The sequence below is a fragment of the Rattus norvegicus genome, chromosome 1 (genome assembly GCF_036323735.1).
Source record: "Rattus norvegicus strain BN/NHsdMcwi chromosome 1, GRCr8, whole genome shotgun sequence".
Classification (NCBI taxonomy): Eukaryota; Metazoa; Chordata; class Mammalia; order Rodentia; family Muridae; genus Rattus; species Rattus norvegicus.
Window position 1 is genome coordinate 133,146,873 of NC_086019.1, and position 10,734 is coordinate 133,157,606.

Here is a 10,734-nt window from a genome sequence, read left to right on the forward strand (position 1 = left end):
CGCTGAATCTTAATTTATTTAAAATATTATAATTGTGGTTAAACTATGTCATGAGGGTACATTTTCCCAGTAGGATTACTTATATATGAATATCTGAAATAAACTTTTTATAAGACATTTATGTAGGAAGGTTGTGTTGTTTTAAAAGGGAAAGAAAGGAAGGAAGGAAGGAAGGAAGGAAGGAAGGAAGGAAGGAAGGAAGGAAGGAAGGAAGGAAGGGAAAAAAGAGAGAAAATATATTTTTACAAGTGTCCACTGGGTGTTGTCTACATTTGTTGCTATTTTTCAAAGAAGGAAAATTAGTGAATCAGCCAGTTAGCATTATCACAAGTAAATGTACAAAGCAAATCTGATTCATGTGACGACGGGCAGTATCCACCACACACACTCAGAAGGTCCACTCATTCATCTCCCTTTTCATACAGCAGAGCCTCCTTTACCTGGAACCTCTGGATTCGCTTGTTCAGAAAATGAAACACCCCTTCCCTCTTAGGTAGAGTCAATAGTTACAGATCACACCGAGTGAGAGGCTTATCCTAAACACACCTGTAGAATACAGATCAATACATTTCCACCTTTGAGCCTTCAACAAATCATAAAGTTTGTTTTGTCATTGTGTGTATGTAAGTGTGCATATGTGCACACGTGCTCTTGTTTGTGGTACTGAGTGAGGGTGCACATATACCATATACAGTGTCATGTATGGAAAAGTCACAGGTCCACCTTGGGCTTTGTTCCTACACCGTTCACCTCATTTGAGACAGGATCTCTTTGCCGTCACAGACTAGCTGGCCTATGGATTTCTAGAGACTCCCCTCTCTCTACCTCTCATCTCACTGCAGGGGTCCTGAGATTACAGAGCTTTGCACCCCTGTATCCAATTGGCATGTGTTCTGGGATCTGAGGTCATCAGGTTTTCATGACAAGTGTATTTACCCATTGAGTCACCTCCCCGGGCCCCAACAACAAATATACATCTCTCTCTCTCTCTCTCTCTCTCTCTCTCTCTCTCTCTCTCTCTCTCTCTGTGTGTGTGTGTGTGTGTGTGTGTGTGTGTGTGTGTGAGAGAGAGAGAGAGAGAGAGAGAGAATGTGTCTTTTGTTTGTCTCTTTTTGTAATTCTTCTCCCATAAATTACATCCTGACCACAGTTGCCCTCTCTTGAGCTATCCCAGTCTCTCCCTTTCCCCAATATTTATTCCTTCTTTATTTTCTTGCAGAAAAGAACAGGCCTCCCAAGACTGTCAACTGAACATGGCTATAGTAAGACTAGGCACATAGTTTCCTATTAAGGCTGGACAAGGCAGACCAGTAGAAGAAAAAGGGCCCCAAGAGCAGGCAAAAGATTCAGACAGAAGCTTCCCTCCCACTGTTAGGACTCCCACAAGAACACCAAACACACAACCGTAGCATATATGATCTAGATCAGACCCATACAGGATCTCTTATTGTTGCTTCAGTCTCTGTGAGATCCTATGAATTCTTCTTAGTTGATCCTGTGGGCCATGTTTTGAACCTCTCTGGCTCCTACAATCATTCCTCTTCCTCTTCTCAGGAGTTCCCTGAGCTCCGCCTCATGTTTGGCTGTGGATCTCTGCATCTGCTCCTATTTGTTACTGGATGAAGCATCTCTTGTGTCTACTAGGCTAGGGTCTGGCCTAGAGTGCAGAAGAATGTCTTTTTTCCCTTTTCTTATTGGATATTTTTATTTACATTCCAAATGTTATACCCTTTCCCAGTTTCCCTCCATAAACCCCCCATCCCATTTCCCCTCCCCCTTCTTCTATGAGGGTGTTTCTCCACCCATCCACCCACCCCTTCCTGCCTCCCCACCCTGACAATCCCTTAGGAAACATTTCATTCACTTTTTTTAATGGCAGTCATGTTTAGGTCTATCCTATGTCTCTTGGCTCTCTGGTTCCTAGCCATTCAGACAGTATCAGGCATGGGCTCATTTTCCTGGCATGGTCCTCAAGTTGGAGGCCACCCCCACAAGATCTTTATCGCCATTACCAGAGCACATCTTGCAGGTAAGAGAAATTGTAAATTTAAGGTATTATGGCTGGGTTGCTGTTCCAATCCCACCACTGGAAGCCTTGCTCATCACAGAAGATGGTTCATTCAAGCTCCGTATCCCCCACTTCTAGAGTCTTTATTAAAGCCATTCTCATAGATTTCAGGAAATTTCCATTGGACTAGGATTCCGCATCACCCCCAAAATGTCCCCTGATTTCAGTCTTCTCTCCCAGTACTCTTTCTCTCCATCTGCTGTGCCCCGTGCCCCTGCCACCTGATCCCTTCTGTTCGCATGCCCACCCAGCCCCCAAGGCTACCCACAAAATCTATTCTATTCCCCTTCTCAGGGAGATCCATGTGTGCCCTCCTGACCCTCTTTTTTTATTTAGCCTTTCTGGTTATGTGGAATGTAGCATAATTATCTCTTACTTAACAGATAATATACATGCCATGGTTATCTTGGTCTGGTTTACCTCACTCAGGATGATTTTTTTCTAATTTCATTCATTCAAATCTTATTCTAAAAAGATACCATTCATTTTTCCAACATTGTTGTATTTGATGTAAAAATGAATGTGATAATAGTATCTGCCCTACAAAATTATTTCTGAAAATTAAATAAAATAATGTTTTTGTTATTTCATGCCTGCCCCATCGTAAACCCCCTGTAAATGTCTTCTGCTTTTAAATGGTATCATTTTGTTGTAAGTCTGAGTACTTAACTTAGTTCCAGAGAGCTGTGACACATGTGTTGGAATAATATAAACGACAACACATTGACATAGAGACTTCTCATTAGTTCGGCAAAGATCAGATAACTTGGAAATGGAGTTGAAGATCTTGTCTAATTATGACTATATTGCATGCTATTAATAATAGTTTTTAAAAGAGCAGGCTAGGTTTTTTTGCCCCAGAAGAGTCTCCTCAATTTTCACATAAATATTCAAACTGTGTGAATAAATAAATATGTGAAAATCAGAGACTGATCCAATGATTGACATCTGGGTTACTAACCCATTTTCATCCTCATGTTGAAATTATTATCCGGCATATAGCATGAGCAGTTCCTGACTTCCTATAGGAGGGAGGACAGTGTGGAATCATAACAGCAGATTAGTACTGATTCTTGACGACCTCTACCAGAAGCCCTGTTTGTAAACATAGTAAACCACTTAGAATTAAACTTTTAATTCCTCCCTCCCTTTTTAATTAAAGAAGGTTATGAACAAAAAATTGCATTCATTTCCATGATATTGAAAGCAAGCAACAGGGAAAGAAATATTAGCTGGCTTTTTAATCTGAGCAATCCGGTGGGGACTGGTGACAGCTTTCTGAGAAGGGATGACAACCAAGTGGTCTAACAGTCCCAAGAAAACTTAAGTTAGTTTGCAAACTCTCTCACAGACTGTTGCAATTGCTGCTTGAATCTGTACTTTAGTCCCTGAACAATATTGATCCACTTAGAAACACAGAAGCACCTGAGTTAATAAGGGGCTGTGCTACAATGCATCCCCAAAGATTAAGAAGCAGCAGTCATCTCACCAAAGGAAAACATTCTGTAGATGACCTTGCCCATTCTCGTGACTGTGTCACAGTCATAGGAACTAAGACTTGAAATGAGACGCACAGGCAGGATGACCGGGTCCAGTGTGTGGTCCTACAATGTACCTTCTGAAGGTATTTTAAAAGATGCCACAATTCCAAGCACAGCTTGAGTGTCACTGTGTCCACTTTACTGAAATGAAAGCATCCATCTCATCGGCTAGAGGGAAGAACATTGCAACAATGTAGCATACACTAGGATGTCACTTACTAAAATCTGTGTGTTTACAGATAAGTGTTCTGTAAATGCACAAGTTGTCTGTACTAACTAGAATTTTAAATCAACTTCTACTGGTTTTCTGTTTTTCCTTCTATGGTAGCACCAAAGGTCACTCTTTTGTGTTTGTACAGCAAATGCACTCAAATATGGAGAAGAGAAAATCCTCCATTGATGGGGCATCCAAGATTCTGTAGATTCTTCACACACACACACACACACACACACACACACACACACACACACACACACGTTTACAAAGCTCTTGTATTTCTCAAACCCAAGCTCACTGATAACTTTCTTTCCCATATTTGTAACAATTCATGCTACTTTTGTGACTTCAAAGAAGGGAAACCCACTGTTCATTTGCCTGCGTTTATTGGAACATATGCTCAAACCCTGTACTAAAGACAGCTTCAGAAACCATTGAGGTGGAGCAATGAAAGCCTCTTTGCAAACTCTTGAATCTTGCCTTCTCAAGTAGCTATGTGCTAGACTGTTGCAACGTTGGTGGGGAGTCAACAAAGTCTAGACTTTAGCAAGCAAGAGCCCTCTGTGTGACTTCATATAAAGGAAGAATAAGTCTTCATTTACAAACATTATTTAGATGCTCTTCCACACATCCCTTCCTCTGATTAAGAACTAGTATTTATGAGAGGTCATCAAAATAAAGTTCCTTCTTTTTTTTATTATATTACATGCCCCATTTCTAATTAAAGCCTCTGCCTTGTAATGAGCCTTTAATTTATTTGCATTCAATTAATGAGCTTTGGAAACGAACCATATTCATGCACCTTTCCCCACTCTTTCCCTTTTAAAAAATGCTACAAAAAATTGTTGAGGAAATGGGAAGTCTGAAATCGTAAGTGTCAAAATCACTGGGGCTGGATTCTAAAGAATTAGAGAAGTCTGTGTTGTTGTTTCAGGGGCAAGTTGATACCCAAACACCAATCCTGAGCCATTGATAAACTCTGGTAAACTGCCATGGCACACAGTTGACAGAACTTGACTTCCAAATGCTTATAAAAGTAAAACCAAGATTCATGACATTTAACAGGTCCCTCCAGGAAGATGGTACTGTACACCTTACAGGAAAGAAGTGTGGTGTTGTCATTTGGACAGGTGAGAAGATGAGGTTGTCAGGAAAATAAATTTTATGGCCCTTTTCTTATGACAGTTGTGTATAAATAAATACCAACTCCACATTTTCAATTCACTAGAAGGATTACCACATCCAACTTTTCTTATTTTGCTTAAGTTTTGATTTTAAATACTACACAATAATGATTAGAGTTGCTTTCATTTTAATAACGGTACCTGAGGCTATGAAATCATCCTGTCTTCCACTTTCTCTTTATGTCTTGGAATATTGCACATCTTCTGAGACACCCCCAATCCCTCTTTCCTTCCTTCCATCCCTCCATCCTTCCAGCCCTGCATCCTTCCATCTTTCCATCCCTCCATCATCCCTCCATCATTCTCTCCCTTCACCCATGAGAGGTGAAATCATCTCAGCATTTGCTTCCTCATTTTGATTCTTTGATGTGGCATTATCTTTTTTCCTTATAGTATCCTCTAGGGTACTAATCCCTTCTCTCTGCAACAAAAGAATCTGGACTTTTTTCATTAAAGACCAGTTCAGCAAGATACAGCCATCTGTTTGACTTGGTATCTTAAATGTCGCATTGCTTTGATGAGAGAACAGATGCCCAGCCAAAACCTGTACTGATATACTTGGTTGAATATGAATATCTAACTTCAGGGCAAGTTCCTAGGGTAGATATTTGGTCCTGGACCAGTCTTTATTTCTAATTTATGAAAACAAAGGAGAGGGTCTGAGTCATTCTAAGACATTTATTAAGCTGTGTGTTAGTTTGCTCTTTTTGAAGATCAGATCTCCTCTTTGTCTCTCTTCTTTTGTAGCTGTTATTTAATTCTGGCTTGGAAAATGTCTCTACTCCTCCCTTTCCACTCTGTCTCTTCTGAGGACCTGGCTTTCAAGGCGCCCTCTGTTCTTCCCCAAACTAAACTCCTGGGTGTTTGATTTTCCCAGTCCTGTTTCACACTTCCTCCATGCTGGTGCTGGGACCTGGAAGAATGCCCTCCCTTTCAAGCCTTCCCCTCCCCCAGCTTCGAATCCCACCCCCTGCACAAAGCTCTCTTTATGTGTTCTGTGGTATTGGAGAAGGCTTTGGGGAAGTGGGTAATGAAGGTATTCATGTATGTGGTTGAGGGTGAGAAAATAGAATGGATAATTGGATTTTGAACAAACAGGCTCATTACCTAACTCAAGATACCAAAACATGAAATGAGAGTAAATGCTTGATGTGTCCCTTAATTCTGTAATATATTCCCAATTTTAGAAAGATAGGAGTCGGACATTTTGTTTCTTTTATGTCCAGCCTTTTTCAACAAGGGCTTAACAAAGAACTCAGTGCAATAATAGCCATGGTCCTCTGGCAGGAGAGAGGCACAGAATGAGAAGAATTGTGAAGCAGATAAAACTTGAGGCACACATTGGGAAAGCTCTAACCGGTTCCTAGATGGGGACAGAGCCACACCTTGAAAGCTCTCTCTATGCATTCAAGGTCAAAGGCACACTTGCAGAATGGTCCAGCTGGCACTCTGTCCCCTTAGTCCTTGGCTATAGTCAGAAGGTTGTATTTTCTCACAAGTGTTTGGATAAACTTAGTTCTTGTGATTTATCTTGGCATCTATATCATAATGACAAGCCCCAAGGTTAACCACTGACCTTCTGGTCAGTGTTTAAGCTCTGAGTTCTATACAAGATGTGTGCTTCAGGAAATATTGAGTAGACCATTCCATGTCACTTTGCATGGAAAAAATTGTCTAGAAATTCGGGAGCAGCCTGTAGAAATTGCGTGGGACTTAGGCCTTCTACTTTTACCACACTTCTGCATAGTAAGCAAAGGAGCATAAAATCTGGGAGAGAGCAAGTGTGTGGGGACTGAGCAGATGGCTCACTGGGTAAAGCACTTGCCTTGCAAAGACTAGTACCGGTGAAAGATCTCTAAAACACACATCAAAATGTCCGACTTAGTGGCTCATGTGTATAATCAGAGAGCTGGAGATGCAGAAACAAAAGCATCTCTGGGACTCTGTGATATCTAATTGGTGATTCCAGACCATCAGAGACTCTGTCTTAAAGATGTGGGTGGCACTTCTTTTTTTTTTTATTAACTTGAGTATTTCTTATATACATTTCGAGTGTTATTCCCTTTCCCGGTTTCCAGGCAAACATCCCCCTTCCCCCCTCTTTATGGGTGTTCCCCTCCCCACCCTCCCCCCATTGCGCCCTCCCCCCAACAGTCTAGTTCATTGGGGGTTCAGTCTTAGCAGGACCCAGGGCTTCCCCTTCCACTGGTGCTCTTACTAGGATATTCATTGCTACCTATGAGGTCAGAGTCCAGGGTCAGTCCATGTATAGTATTTAGGTAGTGGCTTAGTCCCTGGAAGCTCTGGTTGCTTGGCATTGTTGTACATATGGGGTCTCGAGCCCCTTCAAGCTCTTCCAGTTCTTTCTCTGATTCCTTCAACGGGGGTCCTATTCTCAGTTCAGTGGTTTGCTGCTGGCATTCGCCTCTCTGTATTTGCTATATTCTGGCTGTTTCTCTCAGGAGCGATCTACATCCGGCTCCTATCGGTCTGCACTTCTTGCTTCATCCATCTTCTCTAATTGGGTGGCTGTATATGTATGGGCCACATGTGGGGCAGGCTCTGAATGGGTGTTCCTTCAGTCTCTGTTTTAATCTTTGCCTCTCTATTCCCTTCCAAGGGTATTCTTGTTCCCCTTTTAAAGAAGGAGTGAAGCATTCACATTTTGATCATCCGTCTTGAGTTTCATTTGTTCTAGGCATCTAGGGTAATTCAAGCATTTGGGCTAATAGCCACTTATCAATGAGTGCATACCATGTATGTCTTTCTGTGATTGGGTTAGCTCACTCAGGATGACATTTTCCAGTTCCAACCATTTGCCTACGAATTTCATAAAGTCATTGTTTTTGATAGCTGAGTAATATTCCATTGTGTAGATGTACCATATTTTCTGTATCCATTCCTCTGTTGAAGGGCATCTGGGTTCTTTCCAGCTTCTGGCTATTGTAAATAAGGCTGCGATGAACATAGTGGAGCACGTGTCTTTTTTATATGTTGGAGCATCTTTTGGGTATATGCCCAAGAGAGGTATAGCTGGATCCTCAGGCAGTTCAATGTCCAATTTTCTGAGGAACCGCCAGACTGATTTCCAGAATGGTTGTACCAGTCTGCAATCCCACCAACAATGGAGGAGTGTTCCTCTTTCTCCACATCCTCACCAGCATCTGCTGTCACCTGAGTTTTTATCTTAGTCATTCTCACTGGTGTGAGGTGAAATCTCAGGGTTGTTTTGATTTGCATTTCCCTTATGACTAAAGATGTTGAACATTTCTTTAGGTGTTTCTCAGCCATTCGGCATTCCTCAGCTGTGAATTGTTTGTTTAGCTCTGAACCCCAATTTTTAATAGGGTTATTTGTCTCCCTGCGGTCTAACTTCTTGAGTTCTTTGTATATTTTGGATATAAGGACTCTATCTGTTATAGGATTGGTAAAGATCTTTTCCCAATCTGTTGGTTGCCGTTTTGTCCTAACCACAGTGTCCTTTGCCTTACAGAAGCTTTGCAGTTTTATGAGATCCCATTTGTCGATTCTTGATCTTAGAGCATAAGCCATTGGTGTTTTGTTCAGGAAATTTTTTCCAGTGCCCATGTGTTCCAGATGCTTCCCTAGTTTTTCTTCTATTAGTTTGAGTGTGTCTGGTTTGATGTGGAGGTCCTTGATCCACTTGGACTTAAGCTTTGTACAGGGTGATAAGCATGGATCGATCTGCATTCTTCTACATGTTGACCTCCAGTTGAACCAGCACCATTTGCTGAAAATGCTATCTTTTTTCCATTGGATGGTTTTGGCTCCTTTGTCAAAAATCAAGTGACCATAGGTGTGTGGGTTCATTTCTGGATCTTCAATTCTATTCCATTGGTCTATCTGTCTGTCTCTGTACCAATACCATGCAGTTTTTATCACTATTGCTCTGTAATACTGCTTGAGTTCAGGGATAGTGATTCCCCCTGAAATCCTTTTATTGTTGAGGATAGTTTTAGCTATCCTGGGTTTTTTGTTATTCCAGATGAATTTGCAAATTGTTCTGTCTAACTCTTTGAAGAATTGGATTGGTATTTTGATGGGGATTGCATTGAATCTGTAGATCGCTATTGGTAAAATGGCCATTTTTACTATATTAATCCTGCCAATCCATGAGCATGGGAGATCTTTCCATCTTCTGAGGTCTTCTTCAATTTCTTTCTTCAGTGTCTTGAAGTTCTTATTGTACAGATCTTTTACTTGCTTGGTTAAAGTCACACCGAGGTACTTTATATTATTTGGGTCTCTTATAAAGGGTGTCGTTTCCCTAATTTCTTTCTCGGCTAGTTTCTCTTTTGTGTAGAGGAAGGCTACCGATTTATTTGAGTTAATTTTATACCCAGCCACTTTGCTGAAGTTGTTTATCAGCTTTAGTAGTTCTCTGGTGGAACTTTTGGGATCACTTAAATATACTATCATATCATCTGCAAATAGTGATATTTTGACTTCTTCTTTTCCGATCTGTATCCCCTTGACGTCCTTTTGTTGTCTGATTGCTCTGGCTAGAACTTCAAGAACTATATTGAATAAGTAGGGAGAGAGTGGGCAGCCTTGTCTAGTCCCTGATTTTACTAGGATTGCTTCAAGTTTCTCTCCATTTAGTTTAATGTTAGCAACTGGTTTGCTGTATATGGCTTTTACTATGTTTAGGTATGGGCCTTGAATTCCTATTCTTTCCAGGACTTTTATCATGAAGGGGTGTTCAATTTTGTCAAATGCTTTCTCAGCATCTAATGAAATGATCATGTGGTTTTGTTCTTTCAGTTTGTTTATATGATGGATCACGTTGATGGTTTTCCATATATTAAACCATCCCTGCATGCCTCGGATGAAGCCTACTTGATCATGGTGGATGATTGTTTTGATGTGCTCTTGAATTCGGTTTGCCAGAATTTTATTGAGTATTTTTGCGTCGATATTCATAAGGGAAATTGGTCTGAAGTTCTCTTTCTTTGTTGGGTCTTTGTGTGGTTTAAGTATAAGAGTAATTGTGGCTTCATAGAAGGAATTTGGTAGTGATCCATCTGTTTCAATTTTGTGGAATAGTTTGGATAATATTGGTATGAGGTCTTCTATGAAGGTCTGACAGAATTCTGCACTAAAACCGTCTGGACCTGGGCTCTTTTTGGTTGGGAGACCTTTAATGACTGCTTCTATTTCCTTAGGAGTTATGGGGTTGTTTAACTGGTTTATCTGTTCCTGATTTAACTTCGGTACCTGGTATTTGTCTAGGAAATTGTCCATTTCCTGCAGATTTTCAAGTTTTGTTGAATATAGGCTTTTATAGTAAGATCTGATGATTTTTTGAATTTCCTCTGAATCTGTAGTTATGTCTCCCTTTTCATTTCTGATTTTGTTAATTTGGACACACTCTCTGTGTCCTCTCGTTAGTCTGGCTAAGGGTTTATCTATCTTGTTGATTTTCTCAAAGAACCAACTTTTGGTTTTGTTGATTCTATGGTCCTTTTTGTTTCTACTTGGTTGATTTCAGCTCTGAGTTTGATTATTTCCTGCCTTCTACTCCTCCTGGGTGTATTTGCTTCTTTTTGTTCTAGAGCTTTTAGGTGTGCTGTCAAGCTGCTGACATATGCTCTTTCCTGTTTCTTTCTGCAGGCACTCAGCCCTATGAGTTTTCCTCTTAGCACAGCTTTCATTGTGTCCCATAAGTTTGGGTATGTTGTACCTTCATTTTCATTAAATTCT